This window comes from Moschus berezovskii, chromosome X, assembly GCF_049115385.1.
Source record: "Moschus berezovskii isolate FMDL1 chromosome X, NW_MosBer_1.0, whole genome shotgun sequence".
NCBI classification, from domain to species: Eukaryota; Metazoa; Chordata; class Mammalia; order Artiodactyla; family Moschidae; genus Moschus; species Moschus berezovskii.
Genome location: NC_142488.1, coordinates 98,146,274 through 98,160,428, shown reverse-complemented (window position 1 = coordinate 98,160,428; position 14,155 = coordinate 98,146,274). Strand labels below are relative to the sequence as shown.

Here is a 14,155-nt window from a genome sequence, read left to right as displayed (position 1 = left end):
TGATGAGTGCAAATTTATATTTCAAGAACAATACTCCAACTGCAGTGGATGGACTGGAGGGGGTCAAAACTAGAGGCAGATCAGGTTTCTCAGGTGTCTTGGAATGAGCAGAAATTAAAGTGGTGACAGAATAAGTATAGACAAATAAAACAGAAAGTTAATTCATAAACATGAAAATGAATAGCCAACAAATATATTTAAAATCCCAACTACATGAGAAATCAAAGAAATGTAAAGTAAAATGAGGTAGCATTTATGATTATAAATAAAGGCATCATAGCAGCTTTTTATGTCTCTATTAAATAAGCCTACATATTTTTATTAGGACTGAAAATGACTCAGATTTTGGAGGCATTAGCATTACATGTGAAAATAGGTTCAAATGTAAATATTCTTTGATATTATGGTTCTAATTCATAAAAATTTTTAGTCTATGATTTTGGTTTTAATTCTTAAGCCTTATGATCACATAATTTACAAAGTTTGTACTGCTGGTATATCTCCTCTAATTTAATCCTTCTAACTGAGTTGGCTAAAGCACCATTACTAATCACACATATACAGTAGTTCTACAGTTGTATGTTGTTTTTGGATAGCTGTTTAAAAGACAATCCTGAATTGTAACTTGGTCTGACTTAGTAAAGCAAAGTTTGCTACTGTATCTTGTCATGCTGAATTTTAAAAACATCTGACCTTATAGATTATCTATAAAAATGGATAATCTATAAACAGCTTAAATATTCTCTATTTAACATTATATATAAACCACACTAAAATGCCTTTCATTAACTAAAGGGCAACATTTTAGATAAGAGAATTTTAATTAAATTGGCATGTACTGTGCTTAGTCACTCAGTCGTGTCCAACTCTTTGCAACCCCATAAACTGTAGCCCGCCAGGCTTCTCTGTTCATGGGATTCTCCAGGCAAGAAAACTGGAGAGGTTTGCCATGCCCTCCTCCAGGGAATCTTCCTAGCCCAGGGATAGAACCCAGGTCTCCCACATTGCAGGCAGATTCTTTACCATCTGAGCCACCAGGAAAGCCCAAGAATACTGAAGTGGGTAGCCTATCCCTTCTCCAGGGGAATCTTCCTGACCCAGGAATCAACCTGGGGTTTCCTGCTTTGCAGGCAGATTCTTTACCAACTGAGCTGTCAGTCATTAGTAAGGGGGAAGGAATAACTATCTCAGTTAAAATTTCATTTTAACTGAAGTCCTGATTCTTAATACATGAAGTGAAGTGAAGTCGCTCAGTCGTGTCCGACTCTTTGCAACCCCGTGGACTGTAGCCTACCAGGCTCCTCCGTCCATGGGATTCTCCAGGCAAGAGTACTGGAGTGGGTTGCCATTTCCTTCTCCAGGGATCTTCCCAACCCAGGGATCGAACCCGGGTCTCCTGCATCGGAGGCAGACGCTTTAACCTCTGAGCCACCAGGGAAGCCTTCTTAATACATAACAATGATTAATTGTGAGGAAGAATTTCAGACCCTGTGAGAGAGACCAGTGAAAAAGATATTTAGGTTATGTAGATTATTCTCAAGCCATACCAGAGTTAGCTATCTATTCCACCTACCACAGAGGCTATATTTGAGCCCATGAAAAGAAGATTTAGAGAGCTAGGAATCATCAACAGCTAGATGGTAGCCAAAACCCTAGGAACTACAAGTCTGCAACAGGGAGAATATGCAATAAGAAAAGAAAACAGCTTAACACAGAAGCACAAAGAACAACAGCATTAAGGGGATAGGTCAAGGAAGAGTTGCTCACAAAGGCAAAGGAAACCATATATGTAGGGGGGAAACCAGGAGTGTTCTCAAGCTAAGGGCAGAAATTTCAAGTAAAAATGGCCAGTAGGGACAAATGCTAAGAAACCAAGCAAGATGAAACAGTAAGATAAAACAAAGAAATGTCTATTATAATTTAGCAACAAGTTATTCATCAGGTGATCCTGAAAAGTACACTTTCAATAGTGTGGTAGTGGCAGAAGACATTTCAGGGAGTTGAAGAGTGAGTGGGCATGATTACATACAGTGGTCTAAATATATGTTTTATCTCTGCTCTCATGAAATTCCACTTAAACGACAGTCAAAGAAAAAAAAACGTGAACCCACAAAGACAAAGGGAATGGAAAAAAAGATGCAAGTAAGATATTGTCAACAAATGTTTGGAAACTAGAAAGGGAATGGATGAGTGGTAACCAACCACACAGCAGAGAAAGCTGGATCAAGAAGGCAACAAGATGAAGCTGATTTAACGTCACAGACAGTTGAAGGTTTGCTGAGAAACAGCTACACTGCCAGATCCACTCAACCAGAGACTATACCTCTCTCATCCTGATGCCAAATTAAAAGCAGTCTTAAAACACTTTCCCTGCTTGGCTCCTGGAATAGTGGCAGTCAGACTTGTACCCTTCATTGCTCCCCTCACTCCCAGAAGCAGGAGATTGGTGGGTTCCTTCCAGGGCTAACTAAGCCAAGAGAAAAACACCTACAGAACTAACACACACGGGGTCCACTCAATAAAAATCTAACATCCTGCCTTAAAATCCTATAGCAAAGCTCACCAAGCAACAAAATGTTCTCACTCTCTCAGATATTCCAATCACCTTTTAGTGCTTAAATTCAAAAAGTCAGCAAAAAGCTCCCCAAACATTCAGGGAAAGACAGAAACTAACAGAGAAATGGAACATGGAGGAAACCAAGACAATGCAGTTGAGAAGACATTTTTAATGATCATTAATATCATCATGGGGCTTCCCTGGTGGCTCAGAGGTTAAAGCGTCTGCCTCCAATGCGGGAGACCCGGGTTCGATCCCTGGGTCGGGAAGATCCCCTGGAGAAGGAAATGGTAATCCACTCCAGTATTCTTGCCTGGAGAATCCCATGGACAGAGAAGCCTGGTAGGCTACAGTCCACGGGGTCGCAAAGAGTCGGACACGACTGAGCGACGGAACGGAACTGAACGGAATATCATCAGGAAGATAAATACAGTAAGTCCCCTACATAGAAACCTTCAAGTTGCAAACTTTCAAAGATGTGAATGTAAGTTCCATCAACATCAGGTGTGAGTGAAGCTGTAGCTTGCCCTCCATCTCTATTGCTGCCTATCCTTCAGCTCTACCATCTCCCACCTCCTCTCCCTCCTCCAGTCAGTAACTCTTCTTGCCTGTTCACTTGATGTACTGTTGTACTGTTCTACCATACTTCTCAAGGTACTGTACTGTAGGATTAAAAATGCTTTATTTTTTGTTTGTTTCTATGTATTATTTATGTGGAAAGTATCATAAACCTACTACAGTACAGTACTGTGTAGCCAATTATGTTAGTTGGGTACCTGATAATATTGTTGAAGTTATAAATGAGTTCTAATTTAATTGGCCTAAAGAAAAGTAAGTGCTTACAAATCAAACAATTCTAAATACAAGAAAAATTAACCTAAATAAATTTCAGATTCATGTAAACCAGGAAATATTCAATATTAAATATCTCGTATTAATGTCTGTTTGCTAATCTAATAAGGAAGATGTATGTTTTTAATAAAGAAGATATAAAAAATAAAATTACATTTTATAAATGAAAAAGAAAGTAGGTCTGACTTACAGGTGGCTGTTACAGAAAGTGATTAAAAAGTTTGTGGAAAGTGATTAAAAAGTTTGCGAAAAGTGGACCCTGAAAAGAAGTTTTGTGCATGGTTAGGACTAAGTTTAAAATAAATTTAATTAAGTTTACCTAAATGAGTTTAAAGTAAGCTGGTGCAAAAACTTGAATTTGGCCTTTCTCTCTGATAAGAAGACATACTTTCTGCAGATGGTGAACTGCTTTTAATAATAGATTTATGTTTCTTTACCTCTTAATTGATCTGTTTTACATTTACCTTTGAAATCTTTTGTTAACTTTGGCTAAGTGAATAACTATTATTTCACAGTAACTTATATGATCTTACCTGACTGAGTGTTATAAACCCTTTTGACATTTATTGACAAAACTTCCTAAATAACTTGACTTCTAGCTAACTTTGGGATGCTTCAGAGGGCCCCTGAGACATCCCAAAGAGGTATTAAGCTACCTTGGTTCACTGGACATGTTAAATTACATGGGAAGTACTTTAAAGGGGTGATAAATCTTTTCAGGTTAAAATGTATGGTTGATGTTAGTAATACTGATATCTTAAAATTGTGTAAAATTCATATAGATCTGATATGCCCTGATAAAATATGGTCAATTATAATTCTAGTTATCATATTAAAGTGTTACATATCATGACAATGACCAGGTTTCTTGGTCAATTGCAATTGGTCAAATTTTAAACACGCCTTCTATGGTTTTAATCTCATGCCTTTAGAAGAATACTGCTAGTTCTTCAAAATTTATGGAAAAGACTTTCTAAGATTAAGCAGATAAACAAATTTTGTTATTAACAGTAAGCTGGTACCCAACTGGAATTTGGTCTTCTCTCTGTTTAGAGAACAAAGTTTTCTTAGAATGCAGCTTTCAATAACAGATTATGATTGTCTTTGCCTTTAAGTGATTTATATTTGTTCTTAAAATCTTTTTGTTACTTTGGTGAAGTAAAGAAACATTATTTACGATTATGGAACATGTAAGCAAAGTTCACTCTGCTTTTACAAGAAAATAACCCCTCACAGTTAGACTTTTGCTATCTTGATGTCCTTAAAACACGGCAATAGTCTGCTCCTAAATCAGGAAATTAAAAATGGATAAACAACAGCTAAAAATCCAAGAGCCAGGGCTATGGGAAATCCAAGATGGCCACTTGGCTTTTCCCGGCTCCCTGACAGACCTCACTTTTATTTGATGGGCTAAAGTCTTCCCTGGCTACAGTGTTATGTACTCACAATGAGTTATCTAAAAAAAAAAAAAAAAAATTATGTTTCACTGAATATTATCTGCTGCTGCTGCTGCTGCTGCTAAGTCACTTCAGTCGTGTCCGACTCTGTGTGACCCCACAGACGGAAGCCCACCAGGCTCCCCCATCCCTGGCATTCTCCAGGCAAGAACACTGGAGTGGGTTGCCATTTCCTTCTCCAATGTGTGAAAGTGAAAAGTGAAAGTGAAGTCACTCAGTCGTGTCCGACCCTTAGCAACCCCACAGACTGCAGCCTACCAGGCTCCTCCATCCATGGGATTTTCTAGGCAATAGTACTGGGGTGGCTTGCCATTGCCTTCTCCGGAATATTATGTTCTAGTTTTGTTAATTAAGATCTGTGCTTACTAAGACTCACTTCTGAGATAGTTCCTTGTTATGTTATATTGCTATGTTATATTGTTAATATGTTATATATTAATGTTTTATACGATAATATTATATTTTAATATATAATATGTTAATATGTTATATTGTTAAAGATGATGCTGTAAAGGTGCTGCACTCAATTTGTCAGCAAATTTGGAAAACTCAGCAGTGGTCACAGGACTGGAAAAGGTCAGTTTTCATTCCAATCCCTAAGGCAATGCCAAAGAATGCTCAAACTACTGTACAATTGCATTCATCTCACACACTAGCAAAGTAATGCTCAAAATTCTCCAAGCCAGTCTTCAACAATACGTGAACCATGAATTTCCAGATGTTCAAGCTGGTTTTAGAAAAGGCAGAGGAACCAGAAATCAAACTGCCAACATCCGCTGGATCATTGAAAAAGCAAGAGAGTTCCAGAAAACATCTACTTCTGCTTTATTGACTATGCCAAAGCCTTTGACTTTGTAGATCACAACAAACTGTGTAAAATTCTGAAAGAGATGGGAATACCAGACCACCTGACCTGCCTCCTGCGAAACGTGTATGCAGGTCAAGAAGCAACAGTTAGAACTGGACATGGAACAACAGACTGGTTCCAAATAGGAAAAGGAGTACGTCAAGGCTGTATATTGTCATCCTGCTTATTTAACTTATATGCAGAGTACATCATGAGAAATGCTGGGCTGGAAGAAGCACAAGCTGGAATCAAGACTGCTGGGAGAAATATCAATAACCTCAGATATGCAGATGACACCACCGTTATGGCAGAAAGTGAAGAACTAAAGAGTCTCTTGAAAGTATCAGAGGAGAGTGAAAAAGTTGACTTAAAGCTCAACATTCAGAAAACAAAGATCATGACATCCGGTCCCATCACTTCATGGCAAATAGATGGAGAAACAGTGGAAACACTGGCAGACTATTTTAGGGGGCTCCAAAATCACTGTAGATGGTGACTGCAGCCATGAAATTAAAGGACGCTTACTCCTTTGAAGGAAAGTTATGACCGATCTAGACAGCATATTAAAAAGCAGAGACATTACTTTGTCAGCAAAAGTCCATCTAGTCAAGGCTATGGTTTTTCCAGTAGTCCTGTATGGATGTAAGAGTTGGACTATAAAGAAAGCTGAGTGCAGAAGAATTGATGCTTTTGAACTGTGGTGTTGGAGACGACTTTTGAGAGTCCCTTGGACTGCAAGGAGATCCAACCAGTCCATCGTAAAGGAGATCAGTCCTGGGTGTTCACTGGAAGGACTGATGTTGAAGCTGAAACTCCAATACTTTGGCCACCTGTGGTGAAGAACTGACTCATTTGAAAAGACCCTGATGATGGGAAAGATTGAGGGCAGGAGGAGAAGGGGACGACAGAGGATGAGATGGTTGGATGGCATCACTGACTCAATGGACATGAGTTTAAATAAACTCTGGGAGTTGGTGATGGACAGGGAGGCCTGGTGTGCTGCAGTTCGTGGGGTCGCAAAGAGTTGGACACGACTGAGTGACTGAACTGAACTGATGTTATATTGCTAAAAGGTTTAATTAGATTATTTAAAAGGACACTCTAAGATTGTTTCTAAAGCTTATCTCAGTAGCCAATCTTTGGATTAAGGTCAGATGCTCCATGATGTACAACCAGGAGATTAACACTTGGCTATAATCATTATGTGAGACAGAAGACCTGGGATATAGTGGGGTATACTCAATGAAATTTCTTGACTTAAATTCTTGCTTGTGACCTTACTAATAACTGCTAGCTTTATTATTTTCTATGTAACCTACTTCAGAAGATTATTTTGTACGCTACCAAATGTATGACTGAGCCTGTGATAAAATGCTGATATGCAGTTCCATATGACATCAAGAATTGTAATAGTGTAACTCTAGATATGGGAAGAAGCAACAGGAGGAAATATTTTCCTGGACCAAGAGACTAGTAAGACAGGTATGGTCCAGAGACTTTCACTACTTACAAGGCCTGGATAGTGACAACACACTGAGTGGCCTGTCAATGGAATCTTTGTTATACCTGGAAATGAGCCTTCCCAGCACTGCGGGACACAATGACCATGAAATGCCCCCAAAACATGGTCAAATATATGGCTATGAAGGGGCCCTGCTGACTGGAAGTTGGCCTGTGCCAACTGCCTCTACAAAGATTAAATCATGACCACTACAAGATGCTGACCTTCAATACCCCCTTGAAAGGAGTTCAGGGTGGAGACAAAATTATGGCACTCTGTGCTCTATGAAAACCAAAAAAAAAAAAAAAGAAAGGCCTTCAGATAGTCAGATGTTTTCAGTAAATATTTTTATGAGTCCAAATTATTGCATCTTCTCATACCTAGAGAAACACTAATGTCATGAATCAATGTCTGGACCTGATTCTCCTGGCTAGCCACCCAACAGCTTTCCTACGTCTATTAATCTTTGGGCCATATATGTTTAATTTTCTTGTTAAGTTTGTTCTCCAAGCAGTAGTACAAGAATATCCCTTGGCAAACAGCCAGACAATGCTAGAACAAGCTGCCTTATCATTCTGTGGACTCTCATCTCCCTCTATAAATGCATCCCAAGGTCCTCAGGCTATTCTCCCTCTGAGATCTTATACAGGAGACCAACCCTAGTGATAAAAAAAAAGCTCAAGGGAGACCACCAACAACTGGCTGACCTGGAGAAGTCCTGATACCTTCCGGTCCTGGAAAAGTCTTCTGCCATATTGCCTGAGAAACCTTAGAAAGGACACCCATTCCTTTGGGAAAGTGGGTTCATCCCTATCAGCCAGGAGATGATGTATGGGTTAAAGATTAGATTAAAGAAAAGAAAAAACACTTCAGCCAGTTTGGACAGGCCCTCACACAGTTGTCCTGGCAATCCCTACTGCTGTTAGTTATACGTGTCATCCCTTGGATCCACCACACCAGAGTCAAGAAGGCAGCTACTTCCTGTGATGAGGACACATGGAAAGCAGTTTATGACCCCCAAAACCTCCTCAAGGTCCAGTCCCAAAGACAATGGCCCTCACCCATGAAGGACGTTGAGCCCTGCTCTAGTCACTCTGGAAGTCAACACATAGCAGAAGCTTGAGGATTCTTCAGCCTTGCTCCAGCCACACTCCAACAGCTGGCTGTTCAATGCATGGCAGAACCTTGAGGATCCGGCTATCAAAATATCGATGGATTTTCATTGTCAACGCTGGCCTCTATCCCTAATTGGTATTATTGCTGTGCTCTTTGCTACAGGACCAACTAGTTACAGGACCAACTAGACTCCTTGGCTGACGTGGTTTTACAGAATAGGAGAGGGCTAGACCTACTGATTGGAATGAAGAATGATCTTTTCCAGTCCTGTGGCCACTGCTGAGTTTTCCAAATTTGCTGGCATATTGAGTGCAGCACTTTCACAGCATCATCTTTCAGGATTTGAAATAGCTCAACTGAAATTCCATCACCTCCACTAGCTTTGTTCGTAGTGATGCTTTCTAAGGCCCACTTGACTTCACATTCCAAGATGTCTGGCTCTAGGTCAGTGATCACACCATCGTGATTATCTTGGTTGTGAAGATCTTTTTTGTACAGTACTTCTGTGTATTCTTGCCATCTCTCCTTAGTATCTTCTGCTTCTGTTAGGTCCATACCATTTCTGTCCTTTATCAAGCCCATCTTTGCATGAAATGTTCCCTTGGTATCTCTAATGTTCTTGAAGAGATCTCTTGTCTTTCCTATTCTGTTGCTTTCCTCTATTACTTTGCATTGATCACTGAGGAAGGCTTTCTTATCTCTCCTTGCTATTCTTTGGAACTCTGCATTCAGATGCTTATATCTTTCCTTTTCTCCTTTGCTTTTCGCTTCTCTTCTTTTCACAGCTATTTGTAAGGCCTCCTCAGACAGCCACTTTGCTTTTTTGCATTTCTTTTCCATGGGGATGGTCTCGGTCCCTGTCTCCTGTACAATGTCATGAACCTCCGTCCAGAGTTCATCAGACACTCTATCTATCAGACCTAGTCCCTTAAATCTATTTCTCACTTCCACTGTATAATCATAAGGGATTTGATTTAGGTCATATCTGAATGGTCTAGTGGTTTTCCCTACTTTCTTCAATTTAAGTCTGAATTTGGCAATAAGGAGTTCATGATCTGAGCCACAGTCAGCTCCTGGTCTTGTTTTTGCTAACTGTATAGAGTTTCTCCATTTTTGGCTGCAAAGAATATAATCAATCTGATTTCGGTGTTGACCATCTGGTGAGGTCCATGTGTAGAGTCTTCTCTTGTGTTGTTGGAAGAGGGTGTTTGCTATGACCAGTGCGTTCTGTTGGCAAAACTCTATTAGCCTTTGACCTGCTTCATTCCGTAATCCAAGGCCAAATTTGCCTGTTACTCCAGGTGTTTCTTGACTTCCTACTTTTGCGTTCTAGTCCCCTATAATGAAAAGGACATCTTTTTTGGTGCACTCATCTCACACGCTAGTAAAGTCATGCTCAAAATTCTCCAAGCCAGGCTTCAGCAGTACGTGAACCGTGAACTTCCAGATGTTCAAGCTGGTTTTAGAAAAGGCAGAGGAACCAGAGATCAAATTGACAACACCCACTGGATCATGGAGAAAGCAAGAGAGTTCCAGAAAAACATCTATTTCTGCTTCATTGATTACCAAAGCCTTTGACTGTGTGGATCACAATAAACTGTGGAACATTCTGAAAGAGATGGGAATCCCAGACCACCTGACCTGCCTCTTGAGAAACCTGTATGCAGGTCAGGAAGCAACAGTTAGAACTGGTCATGGAACAACAGACTGGTTCCAAATAGGGAAAGGAGTACGTCAAGGTTGTATATTGTCACCCTGCTTATTTAACTTATATGCAGAGTACATCATGAGGAACGCTGGGCTGGAAGAAGCACAAGCAGGAATCAAGATTGCCGGGAGAAATATCAATAACCCCAGATATGCAGATGACACCACCCTTATGGCAGAAAGTGAAGAGGAACTCAAAAGCCTCTTGATGAAAGTGAAAGAGGAGAGTGAAAAGGTTGGCTTGAAGCTCAACATTCAGAAAACAAAGATCATGGCATCTGGTCCCATCACTTCATGGGAAATAGATGAAAAAACAGTGGAAACAGTGTCAGACTTTATTTTTTTGGGCTCCAAAATCACTGCAGATGCTAATTGCAGCCATGAAATTAAAAGACGCTTACTCCTTGGAAGGAAAGTTATGACCAACCTTGATAGTATATTAAAGAGCAGAGAGATTACTTTGCCAACCAAGGTCCGTCTAGTCAAGGCTATGGTTTTTCCAGTGGTCATGTATGGATGTGAGAGTTGGACTCTAAAGAAAGCTGATCGCCGAAGAATTGATGCTTTTGAACTGTGGTGTTGGAGAAGACTCATGAGGGTCCCTTGGACTGCAAGGAGATCCAACCAGTCCATCCTAAAGGAGATCAATCTTGGGTGTTCATTGGAAGGACTGATGCTAAAGCTGAAACTGCAATACTTTGGCCACCTCATGCGACGAGTTGACTCACTGGAAAAGAGTCTGATGCTGGGAGGGATTGGGGGTGGAAGGAGAAGGGGACGACAGAGAACAAGATGGCTGGATGGCATCACCAACTCGATGGACATGAATTTGAGTGAACTCCGGGAGTTGGTGATGGACAGGGAGGCCTGGCGTGCTGTGATTCATGGGGTCACAAAGAGTCAGACACAACTGAGCGACTGAACTGAGACCTAGTGATAGCTGAAAAGGGAAGAATCTTCCTCTTTATGAATGAAGAATGCTGCTTCTATGTAAACCAATCAGAAATAGTCAAGGACATGGCCCAACAGCTAAGGGAACAAATCATGAAAAGGAGAGAGAAACTAGCTAATTCCTGGGGTGATTGAAACAATATCTGGGCATCCATGCCCAGTCACGAGCTGGGCATCATGACTTCCCCCTTTAACAGGTCCTCTCTTCATGCTCTTTGCGGCACTCTTGTTTGGCCCTTGTATTCTCAATGCAATTACCCAGTTCATAACCTCTAGGATTGAATGTATAATGTTACAAATGCTAATAGCTCAATTCTGTTCAGTTCAGTTCAGTTCAGTCGCTCAGTCGTGTCCGACTCTTTGCGACCCCATGAATCACAGCACGCCAGGCCTCCCTGTCCATCACCAACTCCCGGAGTTCACTCAAACTCATTTCCATCAATTTGGTGATGCCATCCAGCCATCTCATTCTCTATCGTCCCCTTCTCCTCCCACCCCCAATCCCTCCTAGCATCAGACTCTATATAACCCCCTAAATGATAGGGAGCTCTGAATGTCTTACCAAAACATGAGATGATGCTTTCTACAACGAGTGACAGAAGCATTGAGAGGGGAGAATGAAGAGGAAAAGTTAAAATTTTACATAACCTCCTGCTCATTCTGCCTCTGTAACTCAGCTTGCTCCTTGCAAAGTCTGGATCACTTAGGTCATGTAGTCTCAGAAAGTGGGGACTTACAATACTAGGAACTGGAGTTTATCTCACTCACCCTTGTCCTGCTCTTTGCAATTGCACTGCCCCTGCAAACCTGCCTAATCACGCCTGACTGTGTAAAGGTCAGGCATCCCCCTCCCCATCTTGACTCTTGTTCCCACACACACGAAACCCCTTAATTTAAACCAGCCTATTAGCAGCTAGTGTTGCCCACTATAGTCTGTCTATAAAAACTCTAGAACCCTTTTGTTCGTGGCTCCTTGTGTGTTAACTCCTCTGGCCCTGACAATGTAATAAACCTGAATTCTCCAACTCTCTGAGTGTGGTGCTTGGTTTCTCAATTACTGGTTTCTGCAACAGTCGAAGAAAAGATTTCTTAAAATTTGAGGGAAAATCTAGGGTGTCTGAAATCTGGCTCATAAGAGTCCAAGAAAGAGAAAAGGGAGAAGAGGGGGAAGCCATTAGCAAATAATAAAAGACAAATTCCTAGAAGCAGAAGTCAATAGTCTTCTAATTGGAAAGACTCACTTAGTGCCCAACAAAAATGAATAATAGAAGACTCACACCAAGACACATATTGGTGAAATTTCAGAAAAAGTGGCTTAAAGATAAGACCTTCAAAGCTTCAGATATTAAAATATATGTCACATTCAAAAGATCAGAAGTCAAAAAACTAGTGGACTTCTCAACACAATGCGGAAGCTAGGAGACAATAGAGCCATGGCTTTCAAAACTATAAGGAAATTTTTTTCCGATCTTTCAATTTAGAAAATAAATGTAAAATATTCTTTAAACAATAAATTCTCAAAAATGTATTTCCCTTGTACTCTTTCTTAGGAGACTAAGGGAAAATTTGTTCCAGCAAAATTAAGGGAATAAAACGGTACATGAAGGGGCAATCAGGTGGTATCTGATGGAGTCCCTAATTAAGAACACAGAGCTGAGAAATCAAGGAGACTAAGCTGGTTGAAGTTCTCAGGGCATATGACCAGAAAGGACAATGCACAGAGAGAATTCTGAGAACTAGAAAGGGTTTTTGCCCCTAGTATTCAACAAATACTGATCAACACATGCTTGCAGGGGAAAGTGCCCAATGCCAGAGAAAGAGCCATCCAAAAAAATTAGAGGGGACAAATACTAATGATTACACAGGCCCAGGAATAGTGTATGTTCCCACTGGCCAGATCAGAAAATCTCATGATTCATGGGACACTTGTTAAAGTACCCAGAAGGGTCTTGCCTCAGTAGTGGGGAAAAACTTCCCCTGACTAAATACTGCTTTGATCACAACTAACAAATTTTCAAAACAAGACCTGAAAGGAACAAGCTATTTTCAAGTAATTTAACTGTGTCCCAGAGCAAAGTTTAGGAATATTTATAGGAATACAAAAATATACAGCATCCAATAAGATAAAATTCACAATGTTTAGCATCCAATAGAAAATAACCAGACATACAGTGGACAGAGGAACCTGGTGGGCTACAGTCCATGGGGTCACAAAGAGTCGGACACAAGAGACTGAGCACAGACACACAAAGAGGCAAGAAAATAAAACCCATAATGAGGAGAAAAATGTAAGTAGTTGAAACTGACCCAGATATTAGAATTAGACATTAAAGCTATTATTATAACTGTATTCCATATGTTCAAAAAGCTAGAGAACCCTGCTAACTTCCTTCTCATGCTCAGCAAATGACTTTGCCTCCTATTTTAGAGAGAGAGGGGTAGATATGAAATGATAAATTCTTTAATTTCTCATAACAAACTGCTGGGCATACCAACATCCATATCCATTACTTGGCCACATACCTTCTTTTTTTCCATAGCTTCAGTTTTGCCCATCTCTAGCTGACCTCACATCCACTTTTAAACTCATTCATGTCTCTCCTATCTAAAAAAAAACATTCATAACCTTCCTTTATCTCATACTCATTCTAGTTATCACCATATTTTTCTCTTTCCCTTTACAGGAAACTTCCTGAAAGAATTTTCATTTCTTCACCTCTAATTTACTCTTCTTAAACATTTAAAAGTTATTTATATTAAGATAATATGTATGTGTGCTCACTCAGTTGTGTCTGACTCCTTGCGACCCTATGGAGGAGCCTGCCAAGCTCCTCGGTCCATGGGATTTTTCAGGCAAGAATACTGGAGTGGGTTGCCATTTTCTCCTCCAGGGAATCTTCCCAACTCAAGAATCAAACCCACATGTCCTGCGTCTCTCACATTGTCAAGCTGATTCTTTACCACTGAGCCACCTGGGAAGCCCCAATTAAATAGTCAAATATTGCTAATAGTAATACTGCAAGATGGAGAAGGCAATGGCAACCCACTCCAGTGTTCTTGCCTTGAGAATCCCAGGGACAGGGGAGCCTGGTGGGCTGCCATCTATGGGGTCGCACAGTCAGACACGACTGAAGCGACTTAGCAGCAGCAGCAGCAATACTGCAAGA

The 14,155-nt window shown here is 40.5% G+C and overlaps 1 protein-coding gene and 1 non-coding gene across 5 annotated transcripts in view; both read right to left on the bottom strand.

Annotated features, from left to right (window-relative positions):
• MID2 (midline 2) overlaps nt 1–14,155 on the bottom strand; it is a 120,767-nt gene that overhangs the window by 16,955 nt on the left and 89,657 nt on the right. The gene's annotated exons all lie outside the window — the stretch shown is intronic.
• Nucleotides 1,367–1,438, bottom strand: TRNAR-CCG (transfer RNA arginine (anticodon CCG)). Its single transcript has one exon. It is a non-coding gene; the product is annotated as a tRNA-Arg (tRNA).